At 46.1% G+C, this 23,076-nt stretch overlaps 1 long non-coding RNA gene across 1 annotated transcript in view; it reads right to left on the reverse strand.

The window, feature by feature from the left end:
* Positions 1-11,592: 11,592 nt before the first annotated feature.
* The window catches only part of LOC112129452 (uncharacterized), a 35,599-nt gene continuing 24,115 nt past the window's right edge, over positions 11,593-23,076 (reverse strand). Inside the window, exons 5-7 of the long non-coding RNA XR_002911848.2 lie at positions 14,120-14,239; positions 12,294-12,377; positions 11,593-11,766 (exon numbers count right to left, since the gene is read on the reverse strand). This is a non-coding gene — a long non-coding RNA (uncharacterized LOC112129452). The remainder of the gene's footprint in view (positions 11,767-12,293; positions 12,378-14,119; positions 14,240-23,076) is intronic.

Raw genomic sequence — 23,076 nt, forward strand, 5'->3', positions numbered from 1 at the left:
ATGGCAAGTACAAAGACCCTGTGATTCAAGACTTAGAGGAGACTGATGGGAATCATGGCCTGAGATGTGGCTGACAGAGGGGTACCAGGGTCCAGCCATGGTGAACACTATAGACTGCAGGAAAGACTTGGGTCTGAGTTTGTTTTTTTGTTTCTTGAGATGGAGTTTTGCTCTTGTTGCCTAGGCTGGAGTACAGTGGCACAGTCTCGGCTCACTGCAGCCTCCGCCTTCCCTGGCTCAAGCAATTCTCCTGCCTCAGCCTCCCGAGTAGCTGGGATTACAGGCGCCTGCCACCGTCTCCAGATAATTTTTTGTATTTTTACCGGAGACAGGGTTTCACCATGTTGGCCAGGCTGGTCTCAAACTCCTGGCCTCAGGTGATCCACCCCCCTCAGCCTCCCAAAGTGCTGGGATTACAGGCATGAACCACCGCTCCTAGCCGGGTCTGAGTTTTAAGAGTAACAGAAAGTCAATGAAAGGGGTTGACTTGAGGTGAGTAGGTTTCATTTTGCAATGAAATAAGATTTGCAAACTGAAAAATTCACTCTTCTTGGAGGATGCAGGGCAGATGTGAGAAAGAAACAAGAGTGAGTTTAGGGAAATCAGACGAGAGCTTCTGCAGAAGTCTAGTCAAGGAGAAGAAGCTGCTGGTGGTGGGGGTGAAAATGGAGGGAGAGAAAAGTAGTGGCGGTCTAGAGATATTTAGGAAGACTGTGATGGGTCCCAGGCTGCTGGTAGGTGTGGCCATGTGACTTGTTTCAGCCAATGAAGTGTGAGCAGAAGTGACGTGCAAATTCCAGGCGGAAGCTTTAAGAGTCAGTGAGCGAATGATTCACATCGCTCTCTTATGCCATCTGTCATTGTTCCAAATGGTGGCTACTTATTCAGCCTGGGTCTCCTGTGCAGGGGATACCTGGAACAGAGTCCCAGCTGGCCCACTGGACATGCAGCATGAGTCAGAAATAAACTTCTCACATCGTTAGTTCCTGAGACTGTGGGAGTGTTTGTTTCTGCAGTGTAAGCTAGCCGATCCTGCCCAAACAAGAAATAAAATGAACGTAACTGGGGGGAATTAAAATGGAAATGACAATTATTCTGAGAGCTCTCCAGTGCTTATTTTTAGATTGTTTTCAAGCACAACTCAGCACTCCAAGCAAGCCCCTTGCTCCTTGTCCCCTCCAAATTCAGTCTGATGTGATTCAGTGTGACACAAAGGAAAGTGAATCTATCTTCAGCAAATGTGGCCTTTAATGGTAGCAAAGTGCTTTGAAGATGAAAAGTTCTCTGCAAGTGCTAAGCATTATTATTCTGTATCAGATGTCAGTATGCACTTAAAAAAAGATTAAATTAAAGTGCCTTGCCATTGTTTTACGATACAAGCATCAGACATTTTCAAAAGGGTCAAGTCATGACAGGAATATTTAACTCCTAGGAGTAGAAAGTAATTGGAGTGAGCTGGAGGATGATCCAGGACGGAACGATAGGGTGTTCACTTAGCAATAGGATTTGTGGGCAAGAGTGGCCACAAGGGAACAATGGAGTTAGCATGCTTATTTAAAGAACCCAAGAGTACAGACCCTTTGTAGGGGACTGGTTGAAAGGTGCAGAGGCTCCCGTGTCTGTGTATGAACAGGTGAGGCTGAGACAACCCACTGTGGAAACAAAGAGGCATGGATGAAGGCAGACAGCCTCCCACTCCAACACACACACATATGCATGTGCACACGCACGCGCACACACACACACACACACCCTTGGTTGCTGATGTTTCCTATGCACCAGTATCTCAGATAAAAGAGTCTAGAGCTGGGAAGCTGGGCTGGAAGATAGCAAGCTATCCAAGTCAGCCCCATCACCCCCATTTTATGTTTGTTATCGAACTTTTGTAGTCATTCGGTGCTGGACATGTTTACCACAAAAGAGGAAGAAGATGAGGAGGAAAAGGACAATATGGAGAAGGGAGAGAAGGCATGCTGGATACTATCTGGTGGCTGGGATAGGGACAACAGGCAAATCTCCTGAGGTGTCATGTAAGTAATCCAGCCCTAGGCTTTCACCATTAGAGGGTGTCGGGGGAAAACTTGCAATTTCAGTCATGCTACTACTTAGATGTACAAAGGAAACGTAGCTCTTTTATTTTCTGTAAGTGATCTTACCATCTACACATGCCTCTTGCCAGTGGCAATGTGTGTTGGGTGATGGGTTCAGAAGTGGATATTTTAAGCTTCTTCATTAAAGATGACTCAGTTTCTTCAGTTGGAACCATCTCCTCCCAGTTAAAATTGTCCTTTGCAGTCCTTGTGTTTATGACAGTGAGAGAGAACTCTCATCCACACTGTGCCCTCTAAGTGCTCCCTGGAGCCTGCTGGAGAGTGGTTGCTCCACTTTGCTCCCAAGGTTAATCCCACCTGGGTATTCCAGGTGATGCTCTTGCTCACATGGGGACTGTGGCCTTGGCATGTGCTCCCTAGGTGGGCAGTCAGAACACCTCTGGCACGTTGCCTGCTTCCCCTACAAATTTGTGTCCTTCATTTTCTTCTCCCCTGCTGCCAGGACAGGAAGTGGCTTCCCACCTCCTCTTCTCATTTGGCTTGGGCTTCTCCTACCCCATATCATATTCCTTCTCAAGGTGGCATTCACCCTTCATTCACCCTTCATTGGAGCAATAATGGTGGAATGACTGTAGGGAACATGATTTATAGAATGAAAACCACAAGCATTTAATATCTTTAAAATATTTTCCCCATTACAAGAGGTGCATTCCTTTAGCCTAAGGTTTATTTTGTCTCATAAAATGCAGATATGCTTAGGAGATGTAAAGCAAAAGCTGTCCTTTCTAAAACACTGTTGGATGATTTAAGTTGCTTGGTGGCTGCATCAACCCCAAGACTGCACAACCCAGGCCCATTCATTCATTCCCTAACCATTCATAAGCAACCATTCATTGCACTCATCTATATGCCAGCATGGTCCTAGGAACCAGAGATCATAAACTACTGAGAGGGAGAGAAAATGATAAGAATAAGTAATTAACGACTGCTGTGAAAAGTGCCACACTGGAAAAGCCAGGATGCTCTGAGAATGAATGACACAAATAAAGGGATCAGGGAAGCTACCTGAGCAGGTGACAAGTGGCAGGCAAAGACAAAAAGGAGTTAACTGAGAGAAGAGCTATGGAGGTGCAGTGTGCTGGAGAGGAGAGGTTTCACAGCCAACAGGGCAGCATGTGCACTGGCCTTGAAGTAGAAAGGAGCTCCGAGGGTCCTTTTCAAGGTGACCTCTAAAAGGGAATGGAGGGAGGATCCTGGAGGAGAGAGGAAGGGAAGGGCACAGGGAAAGGAGGAGTTGAACCAGGCCAGGGCAGTGGCAATCAAAAGTCACCTCAAGAAATTGATGAGTAAAATCATGAGCCACTTTTGCAAAGCTCATTGTAGAAACCCCACAGATGTTTAAGCCTCATGCTCACCATTTCCAAATAGAATTTTTATCTCATGCTGCTTCTACCAATTCCATTTGTTTTCCAGGTTCTCTCCTGACTTTCTGGAGGAGGACTGGCTTGAAGGAACCCTCACCTCTGCAGGGATGTAGCGCCTGCTGTGTGAACCAGCTGCAGGGCGAGGTGCACGACAGGGAACTAGCCATGGTCCTTACCTTCCAGGAGCCCTGTTCTGGCAGATCACAGCAATGGGAACTGTCAAGCTTCAACCCTCCTGCCAACATCCTGGTCACCCTTCTTCTGGGGACACAAATCCCAAACCTCAGAGGCTTTTTTGTGCTCCTTCTTCCTTAATCCCCATAGCTAACCTGCTACCAAGTTCTCCAATCCTACCTGCAAAATATTTCTAGGGTCTATCTACTTCTCTTCAGCCTGTTCCAACTCTTATCAAAGTAACTCTTCAACTTGCAATTCAAAGTAATTCTTCAACTTGGTAACTGTAATAACTTCTTCACTGATGACCTCAAATTCACTCCAATTCCCCCTTCATGAGGGCGGCCAGAGTGATTTCTTCCAATGGCAAATGTGATTATGCCATTCTCTACTCACTTCTGAGATTTCCTTGCTCTTAGGAGAAGGAAAAGAGGGTCTCGGCCCAGCCCACAAGACATTCATTGTAAGATCCAGTCATTCATTGTGAGATCCAGCCATTCATTGCCCACCACTCCAGTCCTCATGCTCCCACCAGGCTTGGCCTCGCTCTCCACCTTCTCACCACACTGGCCTTTCCAGAGCTCCCTGAAGGGGCTGAGCTCCCACCTGCCTAACACCCAGACCTGCACTCCACCGTCCCTTCCTCGGGGCAACTTCCCAGAATGCCAGACCACGTCAATTCTCCCTATCATCCCCCCATCATCCTTCCAAGGAGTGGTCTTATTTTTATGTGTTTATTTGATTAATGGCTAACTAACCCTATTTGATTTAGAGCTCTTTGAGAGCAGAGGTGATTCTCATCTCTGTGCATGTCTATGGCACAGGGATGAGAATGCTGTCTGGCACAGAGTGGTTGCTGCAATGAATATAAGTTGAATAAAAGAACAAATGACTGCAATGGAAATGAGTAAAGAATCTGGCCACCTTCCCAGCTTTCTTGTACAGGAAGACTTTACAATGACCTGAAAGGTCCAACATGGTGTACACCCCTTCCCCAAGTCCCCCTTTCTCTGGCGTCTGATCGACCTTCTCTCTCTAGCACACTTGACTCTGGCTTCACTGGTGTTCTCGCTGTTCTGCAGCAGGCCAAATATGTTCCAGCCTCAGGGCCCTTGCACTTGCTGCTTCTGGTGCCAGGAATTCTCTTCTTCCAAATATCCATCCACATGACTGACTCTCTCCCCTCCTTCAGGACTCTGTTCATATCATTCTTCCCAGTGAGGTCTTCTCTGATCTCCCTACATAAATCCACCATTTTCAAAACCCCTACCCGATTTATTTTTCCTGATAGTCCTTATCACCTTGGGCATATTACCTTATTTATATGTGTATCATCTATCGCCCTCCACCACTATGAGAATATGAGCTCCTTAAATGCAAGAATTTTGCCTGTTTTATACTCTGCTGCATCCTCAATCCTTATTACATTTCCTGGCATAGTAAACCGTCAATATATGTCTGTGGACAGGTGAATTAATAAATGAATCTTGAGCCTAGAAATGACCTGGGCCTTGTTCTCAGAGATCCCTTCCCTCTTGACCTTGTGGCAAAAAAAAGAAAAAAACCCTTCTATTCCAACCAAGTCCTCATTTATGCAGCCCCCAAATTCCCAGCTATGAATTAATGACAACAACAATAACCACTATTAAATGTTAACTATATGCCAAATATTCTGCTAAGTGTCATATACATGTATAATCCTTATAGTATCACTATGAGAAAGGAAGTTACAATCTCCATTTAACAGATAAAGAAAATTATCATCAGGGAGGTTAAGTGACTTGTCCAATGTCACATAGCTAGTAAGTGACTAAGCTAGCCTTTCAACACAACCACTTTGTCTCTAGAGCAGGAGCGGGCAAACTGGCTTGCAGACCAACTCCAGCTCACTACATGTTTTTGTATAGCCTTCAAAATATGAATGGTTTTTATATTTTTAAATGGTTGGAAAACAATATGCAACATGGACTATATATGGCCCACAAAGCCTAAAATGCTTACTATAATAAATATATCAAATGAAGAAATTCCTGGGCACCCCCTGTGTGTACACAAGAGGTACAGAAAAAGAGATGTATATTTACATGCCATTTTGGGGGCTTCTCTCATACTCTCAGGAGCAGCTAAGCACCTTCATGGATGTTACTCACTAAGTCACCTTACAACCTCCACCATAGAGGCCCAGAGATTAAGTGATGTGGCCAAGGCTATATTTTAAGAGACAGAACTGGGGGTACAATCACAGGCTTACAGGGTTGGAAAGGCTTCTAATGCTTATTTATCCCAAGCTCCTCATTTTATGTATTCGGAAAGGAAAGTAGCTGAGTCAGGGGCATCCGGGGTTAATGCCACATCACCTCTCCAATCCCTTGACCTGGGGTTTACCCTCCACTAGGCTGGCCCTTTCCTCCAGTCATTTCCAAAATCCTTTGGCGTCTCTATGAGCCCCAGCATCCAGCCTGCTTCCTCTCCCCCTCCTGACCTTCCTCTGCACCCACCACTGCTGTGCCTGCGAGGACGACTAGAACTACAAATTAAGTGAAGGGGAAAACTGAATTGATATGATCTGAGCAAGAGAAACACAAAGGCACCAATTTCCTCTCCACATTATACAGGAAGATCTGGGCCGCGTGGGGAGCCGGCGCAGTGCCTTTTGATGTTTGCCTTCTTGCAAGTAACAAGCAGGAGGACATGAGAAGGCTTCACCTCCTCCATGCAAACTCACAACAGCAGGTTTCCAATCACGGTTGAAACAAATCCAGAGATGAAAAACGAAGAAAAGAAACGAAGAAGGAAGAGAAAGAGATGATTGTTGTTTAGAGAGCTTTCAGGACAAGGAGATCCTTTAAAACTAACTACAGGACATGTTAAAGAGCTTACAAACACCCCCAATGCAGCCCTGGGCTGAGCTTCTAAAGGTGTAGCAACGGGAGACTCTGAGCTTGAGTCAGGACACCCCCATGGCTAAAGCTAGACCTATTCAGGAAGGGGACATCAAGGCTTTTCACAGATGCAAAGTCCTCCTGTCCGCATCTGAGCTGGGATTTCTGAAAGCCAGAGCCAGGATACGGCCACCGTGGAGTGGTGATTCCAGCTCAAAAGTCTTTTTCACCAGCAGGAGCAAGAGGTCTGGAAATATCCCCTGCCCAACTCAGGTATTTGTGGTTCAATGTGTGGTATGTGCCAATGCTGTGTCAACAGCCCAGTAATGGGCATGCAAGAAGTTATGGTGGCATTTAGGCCCTAAGGGAAGAGCTAGTTGATCAGTCTCTCTATATATATCTCTCTCTCAATTCTCCCTTTTTTTTTTTTTTTTTTTTTTTTTTGTAACAGGGTCTTACTCTGTTGCCCAGGCTGGAGTGCAGTGGCATGATCACAACTCACGACTCACTGCAGCCTTGACCTCCTGGGCTCAAGCTGTCTGCCCAGTTCATCCTCCCGAATAGCTGGGACTACAGGTGCTCACCAACAGACCCGGTTAAATTTTGTTTTTGTTTTTGTTTTTGTTTTATTTAGAGATGGGGTTTCACCATGTTGCTCAGGTTGGCCTCAAACTCCTGAACTCAAGTGATCCACCTGCCTCGGTCTCCCAAAGTGTTGGGATTACAGCTGTGTGCCACCACGTCTGGCCTCCACCTAAACTTTTTATTGCAGTGAACTAGGGGGCTAATATGTAGCATCCTGAGATTTATGTCTAAATCACCTTGGGCTTATTCTGTTGTAGCAGTAGCTCTGGAACATTCAAAGGTAACAACTAAGATCAAAGTTCTTGTGTCTTTGGTGTCTTCGCAATGTCTTTCTGTCTTCACTCACTATATTAGCCATCAAAAAATATTTAAGAACTATCAAAGAAATATATGCAGACAAGAAATAGAAAAAAATAGCTTTTTTTCCTTCATGAGAGGGGAATTAAGTAAGATGCATTAGGTCCTTCTTTTAGTTGAATCCTGTATGACAAGATTTTTAAAAATCTTACCATCCCAATAACTCTATCAGCATTATTTTACAGATGGAGGAACTAAGACTCAGAGAAGTTACTGGACTTGTCCAAGGACGATGTGCTATGAAGTGACAGAGCCAAACATCCAGCCCAGGGCTGACTGATTTTAAAGTCTGAGCTCTTCCAGATAATACCCACTGGTGTCCACCTTAAAATAGCCACCTGGCCCCCTCACCAGCAGTGTGTGCATTTGGGTAAGCAGGGTCCTGTTGAGCCTGGCCGTTCCTTGAAAATATCAGAGTAACTTGGACTTGGTGCCTGCCTGGACTTATACTTGTTGGTGTTGTCTTCTCTGCCAGTAGTGACAGAAAGTCAGAAGGTGCAGGGCTCTACTGTAGACACAGAAAAATACGAGCATGCTCTGTGTTCAGGTTTATTCCCCCCAGCCTGACCATTACTCTCAACTCTCCAGACCTGTATTTCCACGTGCCCACTCAACAGCTTGGCTTGAATGGCCAATAGACATCTCCAACCCAATGTGGCCCATCTGCAGTCTTGACACTTCTTCCTTCTTCCAATAAATGGCACTGCCCCTCTTCTAGCTGATCCAGCCAAAAGCTCTAGCAGTAGCTCTTTGAGGTTGAGTTCTTCCAGAAGCAGACCCTGGGCAAGGCTTTAAGTGTGAATAGTCTGTTTGGAAAGTGCTCTCAGGAAGTAGTGAGAGGAAGTGGGAAAGCGAGATGGAAAAGAAATGCACCCCATGAAGGGTGTGTTGCCAAGCAAGTTATCAATATGAACTACTGGAGCTTCATCCTGCTGGGGACTTTAGGAGCCAGGGCAGAGCACAAGCCTCAGAGTTACGTCCCTCCCCTGTGGGGTGACGGAACTGGGCTGCATATATACCTTCTCCCGTCAGTCATCGGTTGAGGCTGCCCCTGAGGGATCCTCTGGCTTGCTTTGGATACATGGGCAGAGTGGGCTCCAGTGGTCAGAGGAAGCCTTCAGGCAATAAAATGTACAGGGTGGCCATTAGAACTGGGGCCTCTAACATGGTGAAGAGAGGACCTATGGATGTGGCATGACAGTGGCTGCTATAGAATCTCTGATCGCCACCACCCCCTCCCCTACCACACAGCCACTCCATTGGCAAAACCTGTGGGCTCTGCTTGCAAAATAGATTCCATATCTGACCACTTTTAAGCACTAATTGCAGAGAATCTGGTGTAAGTGTCCATCAGTTCTCACCTGGACTATTGCTAGAGCACCCTAACTGGTCTCCCTGCCTTCCTCCGTTTTCCCCTATTATCCTTCTGTACTCAGAAGTCAGAAGGATCCTTTTATCCATGATTGTGTTATTGCCTATTTGAAAGCTGCCATTGCTCCCCTCTTGGTTGGCACCAACCCACCGTCCTGTGCTTGGCCTGCAGGTCCTGCCAACTCAGCTCCTGCTTCATTCTCTGATGTCATCTCCTATCACGCTCTTCCTTGTTTACTCTGCTCCACCTGCACTGGCTAATCTTCAAAAGTGCCAAGCACACCCCCACCCTGAGGCCAGTGCAGGAGCTGCTCCCCTACCTGGCCTGAGCCTCCCCTGACATCCCCATGGCCCCTTTCTCACTGCAGCTTTCTCAGTTCCCCCAAGGGGAAGACCACCAGCCACTCCCACTCTCTTGCCCACGTCATTATTTTTCAGAGTGCTGGTTTCCTAAGGAATCCCCCAGTCACCGCCCTTCCTTCTCTACCCTAGGTCTTTAAAAAGACCAAAATAAGACAAGGAATGAGGACAGGACAGAGCTGCTTGCATCCAGTTTATTCCTCCTAGAATCCTTATCAATCAGCCAAGTCACCTCCCTTGGGGCGGAGTAAGGTAAGGGGAATAGAGACATGGAGATCCTTGAGATGCCCCTGTGCATGGAGGGAGGGGTCAGGAGTGGTGAAATCCTCAATGTTTCTTACACCTGTCATCATATTATGATGAATCTATTGCACGGATGCATCCCTCAGGTCCCTTTTACTTATTCTGTGTGCTCACCATCAGCCTCTACACACATTTTACCCTTCTCCTCTTTCTCCTTCTCCTTCTCCTTCTTCTTCTCCTTTTTTGAGACAGAGTTTCTCTCTTGTTGCCCAGGCTGGAGTGCAGTGGCATGATCTCAGCTCACTACAACCTCTGCCTTCCGAGTTCAAGTTATTCTCCTGCCTCAGCCTCCCAAGTAGCTGGGATTATAGGTGTGCACCACAACACCTGGCTAATTTTTGTATTTTTAGTAGAAATGGAGTTTCACTATGTTGGCCAGGCTGGTCTTGAATTCCTGACCTCAGGTGATCCACCACCCTTGGCCTCCCAAAATGCTGGGATTACAGGTGTGAGCCACCACACCTGGCCCTACGCATTTTACTTCTAAAAGGTTCACACCTGGAACTTCCTTCCTGTGCTGGCCCATGAACCTCTACAGCTGCTTTGTCCACATGGCATGCAGAGAGGAGGAAAAGTACCCAAAATTTACTCCCCCTCACCCCTCCAGCCTGTAGCCAATGGATGTGGGAGTATAAAAGCCCGACACCCCTGCTTCAAAGACAGACAGACCCTGAGATGTAATTTATACCCCAGAGCTCCCCACAGGATCAGGCAGAGGTTGGCACTTTGTGTGAAGCTGCACCTTTGCTAGGCTTCTTCCCCCTCTCTTGCCCTGTTTCCCTATGCCCTTACAGATGTCTCCTAGGAGCTCTTTCTTAATAAATTACCTGCACTTCAACCCTTGTCTCAGCATCTTCTTCTGGGAACATAAGACCGAAGGCACTCGCTGTTTGTTGTTTGTTTACTTCATTTCCTTACTAGAATATAAGCTCCCAAGGGCAGGAGTTTTTCTGTTTTGTTCAGTTTTGTATTTTCAGCAACAAGAACAGTGCCTCGTATACAGAAGGAGCTCAGTAAATACGTATTGAGTGGATGCGTGAATTTGTGAATATATGTCAATTGACAGATACATACCAGGACCACTTCTAAAGAAGGCTTCCACTGTTCTGTTTTATGGTCTGCTATGCCCCTCATGACTGAAATCATTCGCAGCACAAAGTAGATGCTCAATGAATATTTATTGATCAACTCCCATAGCCCCTGTATGCTCTATTTTAGCAACTGTTCTAGGAAAACTGCTAATATATCTGGCCCCTGCCTGGCTTCTCTCCACCTCCCTCTCAGGCCTTTGCACAGAGCAGGTCCTCAGCCTGAGATGACTGCATTTCAGTTTCAGGGCCCACTGGGTGGAGGGACTGCTAGGGCTTAAGGAACAGGAGCAATAGACCCTACTAAGATGGGGGAGGCCTTTGGAAGGCTGTGACAGCCTAAGCTGTTAGGGAGAAGCATCTGGGCACAACTGGGTCATTGGTAGCCACTAGGAGAATTTGAGGTCCCCTGGGTGGGACAGGGAGGGGTAAACTTCTGGGACAACATTAGATCCAGAGAATAGGGAGCTTCTGGAGGAGGGCAGAACAGAGGGGGAAAGGCAATGCTACTAGTGAGTGCTAGGGCCCACTGAGCAGGGGGATGTTTGTAGGGGAATAGTTGGGCATCCTGGTAAGCAGAAGCCCATGGGGACTGATGGGCCAATGGGGAGGGAAATCGTGGAGCTTTGTTGACAGTGGAGGCTTCTGGGGGAAGTGCTAAGTTTCAAAGGTATTAAGGTCAGAAAATGTCAGAAAGTAATAGGGGCAAAGAGGAAATCAAACCAAGTCTGCTCTCTCTCTCTCTCTCTCTGTCTTTCTCTCCCTCTGTCTCTGTCTCTTTTTCTCTCTCTATTGTTCTCTCTCTTACCTTTCTCTGATATTTTTTCCTCTTTGGTGTTGACAAATCACTGTCCGTAAGTGACAATCTCCCTTAAGAAACCTCTCTGACACAGAGCACGAGGCATGATGGTTGTTCATGGATCAGCCAGATTGAATTAAGGTTCAATTTCAGGTTAGAATCAACTGGAAGAGATGGGACCCCCAAAGTAGCAGTGGCTTCAGCAAAACAGAGCTTTACTTCTGCCTGGCGGGATCCTCAGGCTGGTGGCCCAGGTTTGGAGCAGCAATCCTCAGGTACAGGGACCCTGTGCCTTCTGCCTTGCCACTCAGCATCATCGCTGCATTTCTCAAGGTGGCTGCTGGGGTGCCGGCCTTTATGGGCAGTTCCAGCCTGCAGGAAGGAGGAAAGTGGAAAGAAAGGTGCATCCCCCAGTAAGGGTGCTCTCCAGAAGTTGCACACACCACTTCCACATATGCCCATTGACCAGAATACGGTTAAGTCACATGATCATATTTAGCTGCCAGAAAACCTGGGGCAATGTAGTGTTTATTCCAGGCAGCCAAGGATCCATTTAAAGCTAAGGGTGTTTCTTATGAAGGAAGAACTGAAAATACATATTAAGGGACAACAAGAACATAGATTGAGGAAGCCAACCAGGAACATCAGGAGCCTCAGGGAGTCCCTCGAGAGATGAGCTCACATGGTGTGCTGGTATTTATTGCTATATAACAGCTTACCCCTAAATTTGGCAGCCTGAAACAGCAAACATGTTATCTCGTGCAATTTCTGAGGTAGGGGTCTAGAAGCAGCAGAGCTGGGTGGTGCTTGCTCTCTAGCAAGGCTGCAGTCAAGCTGTCTGCTGAAGCTGAAGTCATCTTAAGCTCAACTGGGGCTAGAAAATCCACTTCCAAACTGACCTCACAGGGTTGTTGCTGGAGGCTTCAGTTCGTTGTCTTGTGGGCCTCTCCATTGGGCTGCTCACAACATAGTAGTTGGCTTTCCTCAGAGCAAGAGATCCAAGGAAGAGAAGAAGGAAAAGAGGAGAGAGAGAGAGAGAAAGTCATCTAAAATGGAAGCCACAGTATTTTCTAACCCATTCTGAGAAGAGACACATCCTCTCATCTGCTGTTTTCTTTTTGGTCACAGAGCCCAATCCTGGCACAATGTGGAGGAAGATATGAATCCCAGGAGGCAGGGATGACTGTGGGCATCTTGGAGGCTGACTACCAACCATGGGTAGGTAAATGAGTGCCAGGAGTTAGGAGATTGCACCTCGGTAGAGAGAGTTCCTTGAGCCGGGAAGACTATGCATAGGCTCAGGAAAGCTGGCTGGGCCTAAACAGAAGTGGGTCAAAGGTTAAGGAGTATGTCTCAGTCTATTTGGGCTGCCATAGCAAAATGCTATAGACTAGGTAACTCATAAATAGCAGAAACTGATTCCTCACAGTTCTGGAGGCTGGGAAGTCCAAGATCAAGGTACTGGCAGATTGGGTGTCTGGTGAGGGTCCCTTCCTCATAGATGGCATCTTCTTGCTGAGTACTCAACATGGCAGAAGGGGTGAACAAGCTCCCTGAGGTCTATTTTATATGAGTACTAATCCCATCCATAAAGGCTCTGCCTTCAAGAACTGGTCACCTCCCAAAGGCCTCACCTCCTCATTTCATCACACTGGGGATGAGGTTTCAACCACTAATTTTTGGTGGGAGGAGACAAACATTTAGACCTTAGAAAAGTACAACAAAATGTTCCTGTGGTTGCTTTCTGATATTCACCTAATCACCCCGAAGGGACAAACCTTTCTGCCACTTCAAAGAGGGAGACAATCTTACTAGCATGTAATAATCAGCACTGTTACCCACAGCTCAAGCCACACCAGACACAAAGCCAAGACCACTAAGGGGATAGATGTCCTGGCTAAGTGTGGACACAGGGCACAATCAGAGATGTGAACACACAAAGAGCTTCACCAGCTTCTCACAGACCCTGCTTGCCTTTCGAAGTGATGAATACACATGGCCTGGTCATTCCAGAGACTAACAAGACCCCTCTGGCCCATTACCTGAAACTGGGGACCCAATACCATGCAGATGGACTGAGTCATTACAAAGGCAATTAAATGCCCAACTCCATAGCCAGGTGCCAACATGTAGGCCTTTGTGCATGGATACCTTAGTTCTTTCAGGAGGGGAAGAATCTTTAGTCTTGTCTTCTCTCAAGCCTATGGTTAATTGGGAAGCCAGCTTCGGTGACTGGTACACAGAGGCTAATTTGTATAACCATTGCTCACAAGTGGGTGGGGGGAATGACGGAAAAAAAAAAAAGAAAAAACACATACTGGAGACAGTCTGCCATTGAATTGGATCTTAATATTCTAGTCCATGAACCAGCGGTTGCACTAGAGCTTGGTTTAAAAAAAAAAAGCAGGAAAAACCCACACACATTCTTTCAGTTTCTAAAGGGAAATTTGACTCGGGCTATAGAACAAAGGACGAAGAAATAGAAGTAAAAGAAAATCAAAGAAAAAGTTATTTGGATTCAAGGGGATCAGATGTTTCATTTATTGCAGGTTGGAGACCTTCAATCAGCCAAATGAAAGGAACATTTGTATTAAAATACCTATGAGGCAGAGAGAAAGCCTTGATCGGGTGCAGCAGAGTTAAGTTACAGCAATCGTGCTGAGAGATATGAACCCACCTTCGAGGTTATCTGTTCCCAATATTGAAGGTTTTCTGTGTTACAAACCTGAGATGAAAGGTAGTTGTTTTGACGTCTGGGTCTGGAAGCCAGACGCTGAAATTAGCAGCATTCTTGATGTGTGTGCGGCAGGAACGTGGAGCCCGGGATGGGGTGAAAATGTAGCTGCTTTATTAAAAGGAAACGATATTAATGCAACACTAAGTGCCCAAGTCACCCATGAGGGTAGGGTGTGGATGGGGATTACAAAAACACCTTCTGAGAAGGGGCAGAGAAGGAGCACTGCACTAGGGGTCGGCGACCAAAGGTATAGCCCCTCCTCTGACCCTGGGTTGGTAGCTCCAAAATAGCTGGGACTTAGCCTGTCTAGTTCACAGTGCCAGGCATATAGGAGGTGTTTGATAGTTGTCAAACAAACGCATGAATGAATAAATGAATATGAACTTGGGCCTCTTTGGACCTAAGTCTTACAAAATAAGGAGCTGGGACTAACTATGGATTTCTCCAGTGGGATGAATACCACTGATGGTTGGGCAGCACATGGATGGGTTTGGGTGATATGCAAAGACATGGTATTAACAGTACTAACTCAGAGAGAGAAAGGTATCACTTCTGAACTCTTTCTAGCCTCTGACTCCCTCTAAGAGAAAGTCTCAATCCAATGCTAATATCTCTTTAACACCTCTGCAATGTTTTCAACCCTCTCTTCATAATGATAGGAGGGGAAGGCCCAGGCTCACATCCTCAGCAGGCATCAGCATCCAACTCCATTTCACAACTTGATTTCTTTCCTTTGTACTTAATTTCACAGTTGCCTTTCTATTTATGGCAAGTGATAGTTTTTCCTTGGCAGAACAGATCTTTTTAGGGTTTCTTTGTCAGACAGATGTTTCTAAGTAAGCACGAATTGATGTAAAGCCACCATTAAGGAAATAACAGCTCAAGTGGGATGCAGACAAGGAAAATATCATGATGATGAGACATGGTTTGGAAAAAAAAAAAAAAAGAAATTGTCCCAGCTGACCTTGAAGGTCTCTTCTGGAAACATTGAGCATCCGAAGTCTAGGACTCCACTCTTCTGGTTTATGTAGAGCAAATCCAGCAGTCTCTAGCAAAGAGGTGACTGCAATCCGAACCTTTGGAAGATGGGCCTATTCATGTATCCATTTATTCATTCTTTCAATAAGTATTTATCAAGAGCATATTATATGTGCACTGCTGTTCCAGGCACTGGGATAGTAGTGAAAGAAAAATAGGGAAAAAAGTCTCTGCCCTCATGGAGTTTCTGTTTTAGTGGTTTGAGGCAGGACAGGGACCAGGGCAGGTAAATGAGGCACTGAGGGTGTGTAATGTAAGGAGGCACCTGGTCTCAGGACTGTGGATGACCTTGACCTGACTTGAGGAGAGTTTCCCATCCTGACCATAACCTGGCATAGTTGTCATCATTCTGGGGGCCACAAATCCTGTCCCTGGAGGGTCTGGTGTAATTGCTCTTTGGTGGGTCCCCAGACTAGCATCTGGGGAGAGCAACACAGATTATTCCCATCCACTTCCAGGATTGAGAACCACTGACATGGACCAAGAAACCTTCAAATTTTTTGATTTGGCACTTCTCAAAGGCATCAACCTTCTTAGTCACTAAGTCGATCATCACTTACCAAATAAATTAACTAATAAGTGAGTCGGTATGTTGTCACTCACCATAATGACAAAAATACTCCTGTCCTCTGCCTCCTCACCAGGTGTCAGGTGCTATCATTCACTTTTTTTTTTTTTTTTAATGAAGTCTCGTTCTGTCTCCCAGGCTGGAGAGCAGTGGCCCGATCTCGGCTCAATGCAACCTCCGCCTCCCAGGTTCAAGTGATTCTCATGTCTCAGCCTTCCAATAGCTGGGATTACAAGTGTGCACCACCACGCCCAGCTAATTTTTGTATTTTTAATAGAGATGGGGTTTCACCCTGTTGGCCAGGCTGGTCTCAAACTCCTGACCTCAAGTGATCCACCTGCCTCAGCCTCCCAAAGTGCTGGGATTATAGGCATGAGCCACTGTGCCCGGCCTCATTCACTCTTTACATTTCTTGTTTCATTCCATCTTCACAATCACCTACAAGATAGGTATTATTATCATCATCACCCCCTTTTGAAGATGAGGACACTGAAGGAAAGAGAGGTTAAGGAGCTTAACCCCAGCCCAACAAAACTTGCTAACTTTACCCAAGCTAACTTAGCCAAAGAAAACCCAGAAGGGCCATGCTCCTAACCCCTGTGCCCTACTGCTTCTCTATGGGATGAGTCTCAATGCCTGGGGACTTGGTCACAGGAGTCACAGCAAAGAGAGTGCATGTGAAAATGAGTGAAGTAAGGAGTCCTTTGCACCTTAAAGACAGCACATAGGCATAATTGTCACTTCCACCAAAAAATGTGTTCCTTCTCATTCTTCTCCAAACATGAGTCTCATTCTAGGTTCATTTTGCTTCAATGTCTGTTAAAGCCATAGCCATACAACTGTGGTCCTCTATATAAGAAAAAAGCAACAGTGCAAGCATGGTATTACATAACAACACATCCCCTGGTATTGGGGAAGTCATGGGGCATGGTGGGGAGTGTGGCGAATTGGGAAGAGGAGCCTGTCCAATGTCTCCAGATTTCCTGACTTATCAAAAGAAATAAGAAATTTAGATTTAGTTGGGCCAGGCGCTGTGGCTCACGTCTGTAATCCCAGCACTTTGGGAGGCCAAGGCGGGCAGATCACAACGTCAGGAGATCAAGACCATCCTGGTTAACATGGTGAAACCCCATCTCTACTAAAAATACAAAAAATTAGCCAGGTGTGGTGGCGGGCACCTGTAGTCCCAGCTACTCAGGAGGCTGAGGTAGAAGAATGGCATGAACCCAGGAGGCAGAGCTTGCAGTGAGCCGAGGTCGCACCGCTGCACTCCAGCCTGGGTGACAGAGCAAGACTCCATCTCAAAAAAAAAAGAAATGAAATTTAGATTTAGTTGTGAAATCATCGAATTTCCAAGGGAGCTCTAATTTATAAGCAACTGCATGGGGTAAATACAAGTTTTGGAAAACCTGAGTGTGAAGTCTTCTGGAAATGACCAAGCTGGAGAAGAAGTCCTAGGAATCTGCTCTAAGATCATTGTGTGATCTAGGACAAGCTCTTGGGTTTCTCTGTGCCATGAATCTAAAGCTGTAAGAAGGATATGAAAAATATTATTTATTCATTCTTCAACTTTTAGCAACAACTTCTATATATTAAACACTGTGCCAGATGGGGGGTTTAAAGATTAAATCAATATGCTTATCATTGAGTGAGGGATATGCTGGACTGTGAACTCTAGGTCCACAGGGTAAGAACAGCTGTGAAATAAGAACAGGGAGCACACGGGGAAGGCTAGTAGTTCTGCCTGGAAGAGATGACATTTCAACCAGGGCTTGGAGGCTGAATGTGACTCTCCAAGGCAGCAAAGGAAGAAAGAAAATGACTTTTCCTTGATTCCAAAGTGCTCTGTAGACCAATACAACATGAATCTTTTATAAGTTTGAAAAATATGCATATAGTCCCATAAATTGAAGAGTGAGCAAACTGATCCTACAATCCCCCAAACCATCTTTGTCTCACATATTAATTACAGGGTGAGCATCCCAAATCCAAACATCCAAAATCAGAAGTTTTTTGAGCACTGACCTGATGCTCGATGGAAATGCTCATCGGAGTATTTCAGATTTCAAATTTTTGGATTTAGGATGCTCAACTGGTAAGCCTAATGCAAATATTCCAAAATCCAAAAAAGACTGAAATTCAAAGCACTTCTGGTCTCAAGCATTTTAGATAAGGGATACTCAACCTGTACTTATCTAAGTGTAAAACCAGACTCGTTGGACTTTGGACTTTCCCCAGAGCTGTTTTTCCCTCCTCTGTCTTACTGGAGTCACTGTCGTCCAGGAGCCCAGGTTACACATTTTGGTGCTGTCTCTAGCTCTACCCTTTTCCTCTCCCTGCATATGTGACCCAGGGAAGGGTCCCTCTCATGGTGCTGACTTGCTGGCCCCCCGAGCCATGCCTCTGCCAATGCAGACTTTTGTCTCCTGCATGGACTCTTGCTGTTGTTTTCTCTCTGCTCCTCCTGTCTCTTGTCTCTCCTCCAGTCAATCCATTGCTCTTTCCAAAACTCAGATCTGACTATGTTGCTCTCTGGCTTAAATTTACAATGGCTACCACTGACCTCAGATCAAAGCCAGCAGTGTAGCATGGCATTCGGACTCTGGGCCCCGCCTATCCTTCCTCACCATCACCATCCTTTTGCCAACACTCCCCTGAAACCTACACTCATGGGCACACTATATTTCTACTCACCACATGCTCCCTTAACATGCCTGGCACCTTCCTAGCTCTGTGGCCTGCTACAGGCTCTTTTCTCATCTTTGCATGACTTTCCTGCCATTTTTAGCCATAGAACCACAGCCATGCCAAGTATTCCCTCCTCTGGAAACCTTCCCTTTCTGTTGTCCCCTGCTGTCCCCCACCTCCCCCATGCTGACGCACAGCAGGCTAGAGATAGGAGAGGAGAAGGAAAATGAGGCAGGTAGGTAGGGTCTTGAAAGTCAGAGAGGGAAAAGCCTTTTGAAAAAATCACTTTTGCAAAAGCCTCCACCCCAACTCAGCAGAACTCTTTCACCAAACATGGAGATCCACCCGCAGAAAGAAAGAGAAAGCAATTTCACACGTTGGTAAAAGGCCTGTGGCAGAAGAAAAGGAAAAGCCCCCAGTTGGCAGTAGGTGGTACAGAGATCCAGCAGGAAAGCCCAATCAAATGGGAGACTGGGACATTTCTGGGAAGCATATGGGCCCCAGCCCTTGCTGGCTGACACTCCTTTCTGAGGAGCAGGGCAGCCAGTTGTCCAAAAGGCTCAGGCAGCCATGCGTCAGGCCTTGTTCACGGCCAAGAGCAGGAAGGTTGACTGTTCTAGGGCAGAGCAGGCACATGGGTGTTTCTGCATCATTCACCTGGGAGGGCAACATTTCCAACAGGGGCATCTTCTTTTCTGCCTTGAGCAACCATTTTCTGTTAATGCATATTCTCAAACTCAAACACCTGGGCCAGGCAGGTGACGAGAGAGAATAATGTCATCTAGTGGGACTGGGAGGAGAAGACTGTGCCCATGACAAACAGGCACACCCTCTCCTCAGCTCCAGCTGACTGTCATCAGATCTGCAGGCTTTTCTAGAAATGTTGGATATTGAAACTTTCACAGGAAGTCTTCTGTTATTAAAATGTTTGCTCATTCCGCCCCCGCCCCACCGCCACCGGCCGCCCAGGCTGGAGTGCAGTGGCTCACTGCACTCACTGCAGCTCAGCTCACTGCAACCTCTCCCTCCCAGGTTCAAGCGATTCGCCTGCCTCAGCCTCCCATGTAGCTGGAATTACAGGCATCCACCACCATGCCTGGCTAATGTTTGTATTTTTAGTAGAGATGTGGGGTTTCACCATGTTGACCAGGATGGTCTCAAACTCCTAACCTCAGGTAATTTACCTACCTCGGCCTCCCAAAGCACTGGGATTATAGGCATGAGTCACCATGTCTGGCCTGTTTGCTGAATTTCTAATTTCTCATTTCTAAAAACACGGTACAGTGCAAAAGAAACAAGGCCACCAGTGCCTGAACGCTAATATGTAGGTTCAGATTAAGCTCATTAACTCCGAGCAAATAAATATGGCCCTTAAGTCTGCACGACTCCATCTCTTAGGCTGATAATGGGTAATCTGCCATTTAGTTGGATTTTTCTGAATATGTAGGTATTTGGCTCTGCAAAAACTGGGTTTCAGTATGCAAGAATATCCACAAATATTTCTCTGTGTATTCCCTGGTTATCACCCCTGGGGGTGAAAGCACTGCCCCTATTATTATTAATGTTTTAATTTCAAGACAAGAAGAGTTCTTAGACATCAGCTAGCCTTGTCTCCCTGCCACAATTTTGCAGTTCAGGAAACCGAGGCCCAGGGAGGGGACGAGCTTGTTTGGGGACACAGAACAAGTTGGAACTTCCATCAGCACCTTGGGAGTATTTATGGATCATACACACCCACACAAGTCTGGGTTTGTGTTTTCCCTTGTCCTCGAGAAAAAGCCCACTAGGTTGCCAGATGTGCCGAGCTCAAAGGAGTCTAAGGAAGTGGTTTGCCAGCGATGAGAAGCAGGCCCAGTCTGGGGTGTAATCTGGCCTTCCCATCAGCCTCGCCTTTCTGCCCACAGGAGATAAGAGGCTGGTGTGGAGGAAACTGATATACAGCCACATGCCACAGGAATCATGTCCTTCTGCAGGCTTGGGCCACCTCCTCTCCCGCTCTTAGGCTTATGTGAAGCCTCAGAACCCTGGAGCCCACGTGTGGATGAGAAACATCTACCTTGGCTGAGTCCTGTCGTTTCCCTTCTTCCTTCCATTTCTCGTGGTCCCCCCTTTTCCCAAGGCCTCTGTTGAAGGAAAGTGCTTGAAATGTGCATTTCTGCTTTGTGTGCCAGCTCTTGCATTTCTTTACAGAAACTGCAGAAGAGAGAGCAATGCTTACCTCAAAGCGTGAAGTTCCAATGGTGGAATTACCATGAGAGCTTGTTTGGCCGTGAGGGACCTCCCGGTCAACGTCAGATGATAGCTCTTGAGGGACCCCTTTCTCCAGATCCTGGGAAGCTTTCCCTGAAGCTCAAGGGGAATCTGTCTCTCCGGGTTCTCTTGCCTCCCTCATCCTATTTATTGTCATGTCAGAGCAGACCTTGGCTACAAATTCCCTATTTTCACTTTTAAAACTACGTGAATACATATGTGTGTCTGTGAGTTTGTATGATGGGGGTGAGGGAAGGGGAGAAGAGGGGATGAGAGAGGGGAAGAGGGGAAGGGAGGGGAGGAGAAGAGAGGGGAGGTGAGGAGAGGAAAGAAGAGGAGGGGAGAGGAGGAGAGGGGGACAGAGATGGGCCGGAGGAGAGAGGAGGGAGGGGAGAGGGAGAGTGAATCACCTGCTATGTGTTCAAATCCTCCCAACAATCAACCATCCTGTGAAGCAGGTCTTCTTGCCCCATTTTCCAAATGAGGGCCCTGAGGCTCCCCTTGTCCTCTCCACCACTTGCTTTCACTTCCTTCCTCTCCTGTGTACTCCTCCTTTCCTGCCTGAACATTATCTTCAGTCCCAAATTTGGAGTTGGTCCTATGTTCCTGGGGGCACGTTGCCAGCACATGGGTGTGGGGCTGCAAGCCTGCAGTCCATCTCACCATGGGGCTCCATGCAGTGGAGTTTATTCCTGGATGGACATCTGGACCTGCGAGATTTATGGGGACCCACAAGATGCTGCCAAAGGCTCTTTTTATGGGTAGTTGCGACACGGAACAGAATATCACTGTGATCAGGCACCATGGAGACAGAGAGAGCAGGGGTGCATGACTGGCTCTGCATCCAACAAATGGGGCAGCACTAACTAGTCCTAGTACTAGTACTTACCTCATAGGATTATTGCGAGGATGAGCTAAGATAATGGGGTGTTTCCAGAGGTGCAGAGACCACGGGTGGTATTGAAAATGATTTGAAATAATGCACAGACAAGGCATTAAATAGCACTGACTCAAACAGTAAGCGTATTAGGTCCTTTTCTGCTCTCTTTGAATTCTCCTAATTACATCAAGAAAGTCTCCAGTTGATGCTATTGTGTCTTTAACACCTAACAAGTACTAATTATTTTTGTTGTTTTGTTCTCTGTGTTTTAACAAAGGGAGTGAAGACTTCAGGCTCAGAGTCCCACTGCAGGCAACAGTATCTAGGTAGAACTTAATACATATTTTCTTTTTTATTGGAATAATTTTTATGGCTAGTGGTTTTCTATTCACAGAAGTAGTATAAAATTTTCTGTGGGAGTAAATGGATTTAGGTTTTAAAAGCAGATACATTTAAAGGGGAAAACAGCATTAAGTAGATCATAGTATCAATAACATTCAAATATGTCCAAAATTATAAAAGGAGCCCACAGTGATGAAATTTTCAGAATCATTGAGATAATCCACGTCAAGAACACAGTGGTGGTTATTACTCTTCTGGTGTTGACTCAAGAGTTTCCACATCTAAAACAGGTGGGACAAACTAGGTAGTTTGGGCCCTTCCAACTCTGAGGATCCAAAGTCCTTATTTAGTACCTCGTTTTCCTATGTCAGGTTCAAAGATAGATTCTCCAAGGAGAATCAGATTCTCCAATGAGTGATCTTCATCAAATGCAGCTTGGGCTACTCCCAAGGAATCCTGCCACTCTGGAAGATGTTTGATGCAAAATATCTCTGGGGTCAGACAAGTCGACTTATGCTTTCTGAGTCTCAGTTCTTCATCTGCAAAATGCTGTGCCTGATAGCACTAACCTCTGGGTTCTGTAGATTTCATAAGATTATGTAATGTAGCACAAAATGTGAAAAAGTGACCACGAGATATGTATCAATGTCCAGACATGGCATTGAGTAATACTGGCTCATACAGCAAGTTTCCCTATTGCATCAATGAGAAAGTCTCAGTCTGGTAATAATATTGCCTAAATGCTTTTCTGACACCTGCCAAATAACCCTTTAATTAAGTAGAGGGAAAGGCCTCAAGGCCTTAGGCTCTTGGCAGGCAATAAGATCCAACTGGGATATTAGAGATAGGCTTAGAGGAATATGAAGACTATATCCCCACATTAGCCCTGGGAACAGAACAGGAGCCAAGGGATGGTGGTATTTGAGCTGACCCCTGAAGAGACAGAAAGATTCCTCCAGGCAAAACATACTGGAAAGATGTACCAGGCATCAGGAAAAGCAATCCCTTAAAATCAGGAGGCCTTAGCCAGGTTTGTGCTACAGACCCTCCAGGGGAGGTCTATGGACCTCCTTATGGAATAATGTGGGTTTTAAAATGTGAGATGAAGATATTTGCATTGTTCTTGTGGATTTTTAAATTGTGATAAAATATACATGACATAAAATGTATTATTTTAAC

The sequence above is a fragment of the Pongo abelii genome, chromosome 18, assembly GCF_028885655.2.
Source record: "Pongo abelii isolate AG06213 chromosome 18, NHGRI_mPonAbe1-v2.0_pri, whole genome shotgun sequence".
In the NCBI taxonomy this organism is placed as follows: domain Eukaryota; kingdom Metazoa; phylum Chordata; class Mammalia; order Primates; family Hominidae; genus Pongo; species Pongo abelii.